Raw genomic sequence first — 11627 nt, forward strand, 5'->3', positions numbered from 1 at the left:
ATGTCATTGTCCTTCTAGCAGTGGTGCTCTGTTCAAAACAGACCTCAGCAGCCACGGTGGGTGTGAAACAAGCCAGCTGTACATGGATATATGGAAGAAACAAGCGGTGTCCATCCACTTGAAACGAGCTAACGTCTAGAGCAGAGGCAGGCAACCCGGCGACCTCCAGATGTTATGGACTACAACTCCCATCAGCCCTGGCCAAAAGCCAGGGGTTATGGGGGTTGTAGTCCCGAACAGCTGGAAGGCATCAGGTTGCTTAATCCTAGTCTAGAGAGTCACAGACACATACCTTCCCCCTGCGGGAGGGAGATAAACTCCAGAGATGGACAATTCAATTTGAAAATCCGTCTTAGTGTAATACTTCTCTTAGGTCAGCCACAACATCAGGAAAGAATAATGCAAGCTTTCGAGAGGAAAGCATGTACCATTTTTCTGATCTTTTGGTCGACCTAATAAAGGTATTACACTAAGATGGATTTTGGAATTGTTTTTATGGGCAGCACAGCTACCTTTGGGTTTCCCCCTCTGCCCGTGATTTGGAGGATATTATTTGAACATTGGGGGTCAGAGCCACACCGCCGATCCTGCGTCCCCGCAGCTGGCATGCTGGTCTCAGGTGTGGCAGAGAACCCTGTCCCATTGCCAGCGGTACAACGGGGTTCAGCTGCTAGTCTGGTTGACTTCTGTTCGTGGAATGGGGCGGGGGCAGCTTGTCCTTTGCCTCACGAAGCTAAATGGCTTGGGTTGCCGCTGTAGTGCAGGGGTGGGCAACTGGAGGCCCTCAGGTGTTTTGGCCTGCAGCTCTCACCATTGGCTATGCTGGCTACGGCGGATGGGAGATGTAGGACAAAACATCAGGTGGCCCACAAGTTGCTTTAGTGTGTGTGTGTGAGTGTGTGTGCGCGTGCAAGAGTGTGTACACCATCCCTAATACAATGCAGGGTTCCAGTGCAGGTATGTGGTGATGTAAAGCTGGTGCACAATTTGCTCTTTCTACCCCCACGGTCAAGTCTCTCCCTGCCCCCCAATGTTTCCTCTTCTGGGAGACCCTTGTGCCGTTTCTGACACCACTTCACAGCGTGCACACACTCCCTCCCTCTGATGAGTTCCAATCTGTTCCAGACCTGCCATGATGCCATAATCCCCTCTAAATCTTCTTTAATCAACCCCACAAGTGCAACCAGTAACCCTTCTCTGGCCTTCCAGCGTTCGGTTGCGGCTAGTGGCCAGCAGTTCTGGACCCTGGCGTGGGGGCCGAGGGGTGGGGAGGGGTGGGGCAGAATTGGAGGATCCTAATCAGAAAAGGAGGGTGTTGGGCTCAAACTCCATGTGACGCACAAACGCATGTAAAAATGTAAGAAGAACCTTGCTGGGATGTCTATCAGCTTCCTGTTTCCCAGGGAAAGTCTTCTAATCTGGGGGCTGTCCCCATGAGCGATTGACTCTGAGCTGGCCGTGTTTGGAGGTCGTTAGGGATAAATGACGTTGCGGCCACCCAGCAGCCACCCCGGAGCTTATCAGCGAAAAACCTGGATTTCCTGAGGCTGCTTGATGTCCGATTCTGTTCCTTCAGTTGCGTTCTCCCCGGTAGAGTTGCTGTGTGCCCCAACCCCCGCATTGACCTCGGGTCGGCCAGCCCTGCCCAAGGGTGTGCCTTTCACCGGGACCCCGGTCAAGAGGTGTTTCCTGTCTGTTTCCCATCCCTGTGCAAACCCATTAGTGTCTCCTTGGAAGTAACTCCCCTTGTGCTCAATGAGGCTTCTCCCCTGAATGCCCACATCAGAATTTGCAGAGATCCCCCTCAACTGAACTGGCACAGTTTAAAGCCCAATTCCCTAAGTGCTGTAAAGCCCAGTCTCAAGGCTCTGGTTGGGTTTATTGCCATAGGGAAGTAACTACTTCGACCCTTCGTTACAGAGATCCTGCGCAGCATCTGGTTAGAAAGGGGGCTGGTTTCCCATCCCCCCCCCCCGGTCTTTCCCAGCACAAGCATATGTGTGTCTACTTGGAAGTAACTCCCATTGTGGTCAGTGAGGCTTGCTCCTGAAATGCAGGTGTATCTGGGCTTTCAGGAGAAAGGAGAAAAGGAGGGAGAGAGGGGGGAAGCCTCTCTTATTGGCTGAGCAGTCCCTGCTGCCATTCATCATTGCTCTTCCGCTGTATGTAAGCTACAAGCAGAATTGCAAATGCCTTTCCACCATGTGGCACGTATGGCCACCCTAAGCGTGGGCCCTTTTGAAGGCAGCTTTTTGAATTCTGGATGAACCACCATAGACAGGGAGGGTGAACTTGGAAGGGCTGGGGTTTGGAAGCACTCACCTTTTGCTATGCCCCACAAAACATCCCTGTTCTTGGTGAGAGACGGAAGTGGACGCTCGCGTCCTCTTTTGGGGGAGGACCAACTAGGCAGGAGTTTCGGAGGCCAGTCTGTCCGAACGTAGCCCATCCCTGCCCCACCTCTCAACTTCGTAATCGGCTCAGCTCCTCTGCTAATCTGAGCTAATCAAATTAAAGAGAGACCCGTTAATCACGGCTGATCCCTGCACAAGTACACACGAGCCAGGCAATGCAGGCCCGGCACCAGCAATTCCTCAGGATGGTGCCTCCAGGGCGGCAAAAAGTAAACCACATATCCTCCATGGATTCCCAGGTTGAAGCTGCGTTTCATATGGCTTTGTGCCTGGAGAGTCAAATTCCCATTAATAAATCCCATTAATAGCATCTTATGCAGGGGCGAGGAAGTGCTGTCCAAACCTGAGTTCCTTCAGATCTGTTGGCCGACAACTCCCATCACCCCATTGGCTGGGGACAATGGGGTTTGTAGTCCAAAAGGGAATTTGGGCTGATGAGCGCAAAAAAAGGACCTGAAGGATCCAGACCCTAACAGCCATAGCGGAGACATCATCTGAACACCTAAGCAGGGTCAGCCCTGGTTAGTCCTTGGATGGGAGACTGCCCGGGAATCAGGCTTCCTGCATTGAGCAGGGGGTTGGGCTCGATGGTCTTGTAGGCCCTTCCAACCCTAGGATTCTATGATTCACTGGCTTGTGCATAAATCGCTAGGAATGTGTGTTCCCTCCCTCTTCTTCACCCAAGCTCGTGAATGCAATGTTGGCTCCAGGGTGTTTTTTGGAGGGGAGAGGGGCAAGATGCCCTCAGTGGACCCCTGCCTGAGTGAGCCCACTTCCATTGCTACTTGCCCCCTGTGTTCAATCCACACCATTGCCCAGAAAAAGAAGGCATGTGTGCAGCCAGGAGGCTTTAAGAATTAACTGTGGTCCCACTGTTGGGGTGTGGGCCTTGGCAGATGCCCAGTGATGCTGACCCCTGGTGCCAGCCCTGCTTGAAAGTGTGTGTGTGTGTGTGTGTGTGTGTGTGAGACAGAGAGAGAGGGAGTTTTGCTGGCCTTATGCTGGCCCAAGAGCAATCTGGTCTCTGTCCCCTTAGTTCATTGCCCGACCTTGATTTAATCTACTTAATGCTGGAAGTCCAAAAGTCAATCAGGAAAAATCACCACCGATGCTGCTATCCAGCCCCTTGATTAAAACGAGAAGGCAAACAATATGGATGAAGCGATAATCCAGCCAGGAGAAAGAGAAGAGACCCAGTTTGCTTGTCCAACCAACGGAAGGGACTGAGGCAGGAAGAAAGCTGCTCTGTGTCTTCGTTTGCAAAGGGGTGCATTGTCGGCGCTGGCCTTCTCTTAATGCTGGGTGTGATCCTATTCCCCGCATTTCCTTCCCTCAATGTTCCATGGTCCTGCTCTGCCCAGCGTTCTGCTCCTCCTGAATTCTGGAGAAGTTCCACAATTCATTCTAGGATTGAAGCAGCATTCAGGTCCACCAAAATATGTCCCGGGTTGGGCACGCTGCGTCTCTAGTTCTGCATGCAGCCCAAGGCCTAATTTCAAAAGCCCTCTGTCAGTGATCAGTTCGGAAGTGCCCACAATATGTGGGGCGGGGGGGGGGGAGAATGTCAAGGGGGACCCCCCGCAACAGCTCAGGGAGGACTGAGCATGCTCAGTGGGCATGGAACGTTGACTGACTGTTGTCGGGGTGGGGCGGAAACCAGAGAGGGGAAATAGAATATTCTGGAACTGGACATGGCTGGCTGGAATTCCGAACAGCGGTACTCCCAACTCGCAACATTTCCTCGAGACAGTGGTGCAGTGCAGCCAGGGCTCACATGGTCAAGGCTCTGGGACCTTTTTTTTATTAGCAGGAACGTTGACGTCATCAGCCACCTCTCAGACTTCCCTGTTCCTTCTGTGCTTGGCTGCAATCCTCACAGCAGCTGGGGGAGACATGTGTTTTCCCAGCAACCATGGGCTCGTTTGCATAACACGAGGGCAGTCAATAAGCCACAGAGGCTTGTTAACCACCCCTGCGTGTGCTGCCCAATTTACCCAATTACTCTCGCCGGGTGCAGCTTGCCATGACATCTGAACCGGCAAGGGTGGGTGGCTGGAGTGGTCAACAAGCCACTCAGCAACCCCATGACACGCCGTGGATTTGTTCACCATCCCAGCCAGCTGCCCTCGTCGGGTTCAGACATTTCAGGGAGCCCCATGCCCGGCGAGGGTAATTAGCTAAATTGGGCAGCATGCAACCAGCACATGTAGGGGTGGTCAATAAGCCACAGTGGCCATGCAAACCCAGTCACCGCACAACTGTGAACTATCCCTGTCGTAATGCAAAGTATTGTGGGATGGCTTGGTCTTGAACAAGCTATTCAGCTCTGTTAGCTGGACAAAAGGCCTGCTCCGGGTGGAGAGGAAAACAGTTAGAATTGGTTGGTTGATATGGATCCATGCAGCGGCCTGCAATTTTGGACTCTCCTTGGGGGCATGGTTATGGGGCTTGTCACGATTTATCCCTACACACTAGGGAACAGAGGACGCTGCTGAGAAACCCTCAGTTGAGGAGGAGGTGATGAGCACAACTCGAGGCCACCCAATGAGACATCACCATTTGACGTCTAGGTTTCGTTGAAGAGGCTTCGAGCATTAGCCCCGGCTTTTGACCTGGGGAGTCGCTACCCTGAACGTTGGCGTAAGGTGCCAGTGGGTGTGTATGAGGGGGAGAAACAGAAATGGGGACTCCCAGAAGCCAGGATCGGGTGCATTCCTGCACAGCCAACAGTTTCCCCTGCAATAGGGGTGTACGAAACCCCACCTACCAGTCCAGTCTGGGCATCCGCGGGGTGGGGGGAGGTGATCCGTCCCTCCCCCCGGAATCCAGCCTGGCCGACTCTGTGGTGAGTCTGCAGAACCGCCAGCCGGGCCCGTCTACAGCCAGACTTCCGTCTGCTGCCGGGCTGCGGCCGCAAATGGCATCCGACGTAGGGGACTACGTAAATATTTACGTAGCCTATCACCGAAAAGAGCAGGGATGCAAATGGCATCCCCTACGCTGGATGCCATTTGCAGCGCAGTCAAGGGAAGAGGACGGATTAGGGATGGCGGAGAATTTCTCCACGAATCTCCGGGAGGCCGAATGCCAACGCATTCGGCCCCCCGAAATTGGTGGTGAAATTCTCCGCCCCCCCCCCCCGGGATGGGACTTACCTCCTTTGAATGTCCCTCTCGGCGGCGGGTCCCAGCGGCGTTTCGGCGGGGGCGGGGGCTGGTCTTCCGACCGGCTGCCGCCGCCACCATTACAAAGTAAATTAAAAAACAAAACAAAACACGTGATAGGCTACGTAACGATTTACGTAGCCTATCACGGCTAGATTTCCAAAGTCGGCCATGATAGGCTACATAAATCGTTACGTAGCCTATCACGTGTGTGTGTGTGTTTTTTTAATTTACTTTTTTATTTCGCGGCCGGGGAGACGGGGCACCTCCCCCTCGGCCTGAATTTTGGCCGGGCGGGGCGCCTCCCCCTTGGCCTGAACTTCGGGGGGAGAACCAAAGCGCCTCCCCCCCACCACGAAGCAAGCTGCGGGACCAGGTAAGGGACTTTTGTCCATCCTTAGGACGGATGGACAGCAGCAGCGGACGGACCTGGGCTGGCTGGCAGCCGGTAGGGTCCGTCCGGGGAGGATTTTGGGGGCGGGGAGCAGTCCATTCCACCACGGACTCTGAGGGGCCAGATAGAATCCGGCCTCATTGGAGCCTGTGGCGGATTTCTCCACCATCCCTACCCTGCAAGCCTACCAGACTGTGGCTCAAGGGTGCCATCTAGGCAGCAGGACCAGCCTGCCTGAACACTCCATCAACTGACTCCCCAAGGGCCAATCCCAGTCCACCAGGCCCTATAAAAGTGCCTCAGCCTCAAGTGTTTGCGTCTCAGTTTGAGCAACTTATTCTCTGGTGCGAACTGGCTGCCTGAGGTCTCGCTCCAATTGCTGCCTTGTTATTTGATCCCTATTATGGGCTGTGTTCTGTCAGCCCACTTGGATGGACGGCCACCTTCCTCTGGGTCACAGAATCTGGCTGCCTGCAGTTTGGGAACCTTTGGTCATTTTGCTTCATCGACCTGGCAGTTTCTGATCCACCCCATTTCTCTCCAGCCTGTTGTCTTTGCCATCCCGCGAGGTCTTGACAAACATCTGCAGTCCCCTGGCACACCGGGTATGTAATGCTGGGGAACCGATTATCGGCAGTTATTTACAAATCTATAGAAGCAGCTCCGAGTCTCTCTTTATTACTGAAATCTGTTAGGTACAACGACCAAAATAAAATGAAATTATATATATAATATAAAGAGAACAGCTTTAAAACTTTCTCGTGATATGAAACCTACAAGCTCTGTACACTGAGCAATGCGAGTGCAAAGGTGATGAATCATGGTCTTTGGTGACTAGATTGCACACACATCCACACGCTTGTGCACACACTCGCATGACAGAGACGCGCACGCAAACTCACATGAACAGCTGCGCTCATCCGGGTTGCGCCCGACACTAGAATTCCCCACTGACTCTAGCAGCTTTGCAAATAGACCCATCATCCTTTGCTACGTGGGCTTCTCCCACAAGCCAGCACAAATGAGGCAAGGAGACCCCATGAAGAGGGTGTTGCGAGGGGAGGGTCTGTTCATGGATCTTTTCTGAGTGCTGGATGTTGCAGCTGCCTGGACCCTCCCTGCCCTCAGAGACAGGGGTCACCCTTGGCAGTGTGGCTAGCAGCAGTAGAAGATTCCAGTGTGGACACAGCTGTGACTTAGTGCACAGGGTCTGCTCAGAGCAAATCGGGGGGGGGGATTCCCCCCCTTTCCCCTTCCAACTTCACGTCTATGGGAACAGCAGCTACAGATGGCTCCACCTGGTCGAGTGTAAACAAGAACTTCTGGAATGTTTTGAACCTACATGACTGAACCGGGAGCTCCTGCCGGAGGAGCTATGAGGATTGGGGTGGGGGGGGAGGATTTGAGGGGGGGATGACGACAAGAAGGCAGTACTGGTCGCTCCCCCTGAAACGCAACTCCACAGGGATGCCCTGCCAGGCTGGCCAAGGCTGTTAGAGGCCCACCTGGCAAGGAAGTCCACTCTTGACACAGGACGTTTCTTGCCCTGGGGCTGCCCTACATGCCTAGCGCTTGTACAGTGTGTGGGGGGGTCTGTTTTAGCAGCAACCTGGAAGAGAGGAGGGGGTTGGTCCTGTTGCAGATTGCACCAAAGATCCCCTCCCCCTTCTGGGGAAGATGGTTGCACGACACTGGATGTGTTGCGTCTCCCCCCCCCTTTACCTCCCTGGCACCAGGCTCTAGAAAAAGCGTTCTACAGCACAGCAGGAGAAGTGCGTGCGTGTGTGGGGCTGGCTCTCTACTGGAGGGTGTCAGAAGGGGAAATCTAAAAGGCTCTGGGGAGCTACTCTACTTGAAATTGGTAACATGGGCGGATCTGAAAGCAACACCTTTTCACGCAAAATTTGGCCGCTTGACAGAGCCACACTGAATGCACATCGCAAACTACTGGTTCCTGGAGAGGACAAGTGGGGCCCTGGGGCTCAGAGGGGCGCCTCCATGCTCCTGTAGGAGAGGGCAGGCGGCTTGTGTGGGAGGCAGGCTTTTCAGGAAGGCAGGCTGCCCTGGGCCCAATCAGAACCACTGACCAACTCTGGCAGTGTTTAGGCACAAGGAGTGGACTGGACAAAGGGCACTCCGCTACCCTGTTATGACCTTCTTTGCTGGTGATGGGCATCTCTGATAGGTACCCACAGTGTGAGTGGGGAGGCAGTAAGGGCAAGGACAAGGTCCAGATATAGTTCTCCCACCTCCTCCTTCAATGTCATGCCACCCACAGGGCATGACCGAGTGGAAGTCTCACTCCTTGCAGTGCTCTCTGCAAACTGCTCTCAACAGGAAGCAGGATGCACAGAGGGAAGTAGGGAGAAAGGGAACCCACAAAACAACTAGGCAATGCCCACCTGGTTAAAATGTATTTTAAAAAACCAAAGTGGGCATTCTCTTGTGACGTGGGTTATGTGACTGGAAGGAGAGGTACAATCCCACCACGGAATGCTTCCTTCCAGAGTGGGGACCATTATTGGATGCAAAAGGAGCCAGGAGGACATATCCAATAACATACTGTCTGACTCTTTTGAGCAACTGCTGCCTTTTGGTTCCATATTCACAATTTTTAATGCTTGCCTACAATTGCACAGTGCCCGTAAACATACACTGAAGTTGGAGCAGATTTTGCTCCCTCTTACTGCTCTTCCTGATAATGTGTACAAAGCGATGTTTTAAGTGTGTTAAGGGGTGACTAATGTGTATTTAAGTGGCCTTGAGCAGTGGTGTAGTAGTGGGGGAATGCATCTCCGGGACTCTTTTCAGAGCAGGAGTGGAGACATCATTTGCCAGAATGCTGGGGTAATTGATGGACTTTCCTTGCTCTGGCAATTGACTGAGGTGATAATGAGGCTTTCAAGTTTTACTGTTGTTTGTGATAGATTAGCATAGAGGAAGTCAAATGAGAAAAATTAACAAGCAGAGGTTGGATACTTCTTTCTGTTTCTTTGATGGGATTTCCCAGTTCCCCCTGGTGGTTTAAATGGTAATGCTTCTCTGCAAAATTGTTTGCATTTCTAATTAAAAGCTAAAGGTTGCATTTCAGCTGGCTGGAGATCTTTTGTTCAACTTCAATGTATTTTACAAGTTGAACCCCTATGGCAGAAGCATCACTGGCCAGGTTTGCAAGATCATGGAGGGGAAATAAGCTACAGTAGCTTATTCCACCCATCCCGGAACATGCTGGTCATGTGCTCGGGGACGGGGGGGATTTTCGTAATTGCTCTCAGCAGTTGTGCGAACCCATCCAGGGTGGCTTGCTGCCATGGGTCACAAGCCACCCAGAACCCACGGGCTGTTGTGGGGTTCTACGTTCTCAACACCATCATCACTATCTTCTCTCACTCCTCCTCCTGTTTTCTCATTATTGCTACCACTTGACAGGCAGAGAGCCGGTGAGTAAGTTGGCAGTAGCATCTTCTGCTCCTCCTTTTCATGGATTGTTTTAGGGTTCTGGGTGGCTTGTGACCCATGGCAAAAAGCCATCCTGGCCGGGTTTGCGCATGACAAGCTGCACTGCCGGCGGTAATTATGCAAATCCGCCCGACTTGTGATTGCGAGGCACCTGGGGGTGGGAAGAGATAAGCCACGGTGGCTTAACTCCCCCTCCATGATTGTCCCAACCCAGTCACTGAGTTCAATGGAACTTACTCCCAGGTAACTATGCATAGGATTGCAATCAGGCTGATCCGAATACATTGGGTGTTATGCTGGGTACTGTTCTTTCTTGTGGTGGTGTGTAGGTACACATATCGTGATGAACTTCTGCATTTCCAAAGTTTGCTACACTGCTGGCCTTGAGCACGTGCCCTGAGGGTGCAGGCACGAAATTGTGAACTGATGCCCCTTAACACACTTTAACCACGCTTCTGTGTCACAAATCACAATTAGTACACATCTGATGTGAAAACAAGAACAACCCCTTTCTGTATGTGGAAAGCCATGAAACATTAGCTTCTGTAACCAGGGGGTTGGGTTATAGGGGAAGGACCGAAACGTACAAACACCTGATGGCAGAGTCCCCCTAAAGCAAAATCTGCCTTCCCCAACCTTGTAGTCCAACATATTGGAGGCGCCAGCTCCAATCATCCTTCATCTGGCTGTGCTGAAGGATGATGGGAGCTGCAGTCCAACACATCTAAGGGAAGGCTGGGCTACAATATGTGCCATTCCTGGACATCTGAATCTGCTTTTACTGCTTGTCAATAAACTAAGGGCTGCAGCGCTCAGTTGATTAGCTGCTTTGGTCAGCTTTCCCCAGTCTGGTTCCCTCCAGACGTGTCGGGCTGTGACTCCATTCATTCCAATGGCCATGGTGGCTGGGGATGATGGAAGTTGTAGGCCAACATGTCTGGCCGGCATGAGGTTCGGGAATGTTGTTTCCCGCCCTTTAGAACGATAGTGTTTTTCCTGTACGCAGATGTGTGCAGAGTTAATCGACTGCTTGGCGGACTGGCTGGAACGCATATGATTAACTAGCTACGATCGGGGATCAGAACGGCAGCGGACAGAACCAGGGAACAGTAGATCTTCCCCCTGAAATTAATCCAAAGCAGTCCGGTTTGGGCCTCTCACCTTGAAACAGGGTGCTGGAGCAGTCGTCAGACCAAACGTCCCCGGAAGGCCTTTGTGCACCTTCAGCCAAGGGGGTCACCTGAGCCAGGGTTGGGGAGTGCCTGAAGGGTGTGGGGGGGTGCTCCCTGTGCCGCCCCCCCCAGCTCAGAAGCTGAGCTTATGGCAGTAGTAGCAAGATCAGGGCTTGGTCTGCCAACCTGTTGTCTCTGGGGCGGAGGAGACAAACCGATGGTGGAAGGGAGAATTGCGGGGAGGGCAGCCAAGCTGGCTTTTCCTTCGCTCTCCCACGGAACCGGGGCTTCTACGGCTACAAGCACTCGCACGACACATCTTGAGATGCATATTGCACAAATCGGGGTTGGTGGGGGAAGACAGAAATACCGCTAGATAAAACATCTCCGCATTAAAATATTCCTAAGGACAGGGGAGAGACAGCAGCGGTGGGGGAGCGGGCGGGAGCACTCCTCAAGGAGCATCCCCAAAAGTTATTTGCCCAGAGCTGTTGTTACGGGGGAGGAGGGCACAGTTTTTGTGTGTGGTTGAACGCACGCTCCTTCGTTCACGCCAAGGGTCCTTCGGGCCTGGTTCTTCGGCCTCCTCCTCTGCCTTTGAAACACAGGCCATGCCGAGGGAGAAGGGCCCCAGAACTATTCTTCTTCTGGGTTCCCGTGTTGAAATATCACCCCCTACCCTTTATGCTGCCTGCCCACCCCCGAAGCAGAAGGCCCCGAAAGCAAGCCCCATGGGAGGGCTCAGAGACACTTGTGGGGCCAAGCCCAGAAACCACCGTCAAGGGCAGGCCCAGAAAGGGTGTGTGGAGGCGCTACATCTGAAGGGGCAGAGATGAGGGGGCACGACCTTCACAGGGGCGGTTTCCCCACAGAAAGGCCAACTGGGGGCCCATGTGGGCCCAGCTTCCCTCCACCTGCAGGCACAAACTGGGGTTCAGCTTGGCCTTCAGTGGGTGCCGGGACAGCACGGGCTCTCTCCGAGGGGCTGGCTCTTCCCCCCCTCAGCTCACACATGGCTTGAAGC

The sequence above is a fragment of the Heloderma suspectum genome, chromosome 17 (assembly GCF_057233095.1).
Source record: "Heloderma suspectum isolate Gila_16-S chromosome 17, 16-S_ref, whole genome shotgun sequence".
NCBI classification, from domain to species: Eukaryota; Metazoa; Chordata; class Lepidosauria; order Squamata; family Helodermatidae; genus Heloderma; species Heloderma suspectum.